Consider the following 2,752-nt stretch of genomic DNA (forward strand, 5'->3'; position numbering starts at 1 on the left):
AAGAGGATAAGTTAAAGGACAAGACTGTGTGGGATGCATGAAATGTTTCTTGTAGGGCTATTTAATTTGAAGTACATGTAATATTTATTCATGATACACTTGTGAATGCAGTCTAAATCGTGCACAGACAGCATTGGCATATACAGCATCGCCAAAATAATATTTTAATATTGTATTGATTTCTATAACAATTAATATAATAATTTCTTAACTCAAAATAAAATATTAATAAACCTTTCTCTGATAATCCTGGGTTACTATGGTCACGTAGGTTTGTTTATGCATTAAACTCTTGTTTATGCCACTGCTGTAAGTTCCTCGAACTAGAATTTATTTATGGCATCAATTAAATCAGACTTTGTAGTTGGTTTTGCTACTTTTCGAATATAATCAGAGCATTCCACACCATTGCAATGGGATTTATGTCGTGGGATTCGGCGGGAGTCTTAACCCAGTTTATACCCTGTTCAATGAGTCTGCCTGCAGCAGAGTGCTTCGGGTCATTGTCCTGGTAAAAACGGTGATGTGCTCCGATGTTTTCCCTAATGTATGGGGCAGCAGTTTCTGTTACAATAGCATTTTCAAAGAAAGACCGGTCCACCCCCATTCGGCTATTCATAAACATTTCGCTCCTTATATTGCTGCTGATGGCCTCATTAACTACTACTTTTAAGATAACTGAAAAATAACTGAGTGATCTTTAAACTTTTGTGTTGAAATTGACACGGCTCATGGCAAGTGTTTGCATATTTCTTTCTATTGTGCAACCAGGGGTGCGTTTCCCAAAAGCATCGTTAGCCAACTATGGTCGCAAGTTCCGTCGTTACCAACATAGTTCAACGATTGGGTGTTTCCCAACACCAGAGTTCAAACGAACATTCGCAAATAGCGTCACAAACTTACTTGGTTGGAACTACAGCTCTTGACCTGTGGTTAGAAGCATGTTGCTTCTTAGTAACACATGTGGGCTTAATAAATTATGTTCTTGGTCACAGTTTGCAAGCTAACACGCAGTACAATCTATATCCTCAATTTTATCTAAAAATAAATGCGTTTTACTCTATGTATTTTTGTGCGTCCTTTATAAGCATTGTTTATGAATAGTGCGCATGTGCACAAATGCCTGCGGGAACCCCGGAGTATGACGTAAGAGAGAACGCGCAATGAATCAAACATCAAATAAAGCGAAATGACAGGGAACAAAAATAGTAAATTAGTCATTAGGTTCCATGTTCAATATAGCTGCATTTTTGAGAGACCCTAATCAGTTAAATAGCAGAAGTTATTACTCGGTGACGTCATTAAAAACGGCCCTAAGTTGTTGAACTAATGTGGTTCAAACGACGGAGATGCGACCGTGTTCGGGAAACACTCGTAACTAGCTAGTTCGTTTCCACAACGATGCATCGTACTATGGAGGTTAACCAGCGAGTTATGTCGTTGTACGGGAAACGCACCCCAGATTAGTGTTATATACTGTGCTGATAGTTCTGATAATTGTTTTTTTTTTTTTTTATCGGACAATGCAACTTACTACCTTATTAACTCTAAATTCAAAGTAGACTAAAATAGCCCTCACTTTCAACTTTCTCAACTCCCGTTTACTCCACCGGCATCTAACAGCATTTCCACACCAGTGATACTAAATATTCTTGCAAACTGTCTAAATTGTCTAATTGTCGGGAACTGCCAAAAATTGATGTGGAAGGCTTAGTACCTGACACCCCCCATGATTCATGTCACCTTGGCCTCGGTGTAGCTTTTATATGTAAATGATTACTGGAGAGGAGCTATACAAATGCAAACCAGGGGAAGGGGGTTGCTCTGATCTAGAGTTGTCTTACCTGTTTCTTTGTCTTACACCGTGTCTCAACACATAACACCGCGACATGCAATTAAAATTATATTTTTCATTTTAAGCAGTTTTTTAAACAGATATCATTTAATCCTGATATCTTAGTCCTTAGCACTTGTGATACTTTTGTATTCGTTGTCAGTCATATAATAAAATCTTTATTGTTTTGAAAAATTAGCCTTCTGTTTATTTGTCTACATTATTTTCAACATTAGGATATAGGCTAACACTAGGGTAGGCTATAGTACTTACATAGACATAAGGCCAAATGTAAATGGTTTCCTTTCCTTTAATTTTTTTTTTTTTTTTTTTTTTTAAACTATAATAAAAACAGTTTTTGTTTTCTATTTGTTTTTTTCGTTGAGTAGTAATTTAAGTCTTTCTACATATTTATTTATCATGTCTGACAAAAAATAACGGTTAAATATTTTCCACTGAAAAAAATGTAACTGATCGAGCTTGAGCCTTCATGTCCTAAAAATGTGTTTTGCACTCTCGTGTAAACGATTGGTATGCACCTAATAGCGCATATTTATATCTATTATTATTTATATATTTTATTTTACATCAATGGATTTTATTTTAGCCAATTCGTGATTTGAGAAGGCAAATTGAAACACAGAGTAGGTCAACTCACTGTCTGCCGCTTGGTCTTTAAGAAACAAAAAGCTTACGTTTAACGAACAAAAATGCTCCAAACTTTTTTTTTTCTAAATTACCTTAATAAAAAAGAAACGAAATTATAAATACTTTGCCGTTACATACAGAATGAATTACAGACGTAAATACTGTCCAAATATCCCTCTTTGTGCAGGGTTTGGCTACCGAATGTTGTTCCTTGCGCCACCTGGTGGATATTGTATGAAGTGCAACCACGTTGTAAAAAAATCTAAAAAA

The sequence above is a fragment of the Garra rufa genome, chromosome 14 (assembly GCF_049309525.1).
Source record: "Garra rufa chromosome 14, GarRuf1.0, whole genome shotgun sequence".
NCBI lineage: Eukaryota > Metazoa > Chordata > Actinopteri > Cypriniformes > Cyprinidae > Garra > Garra rufa.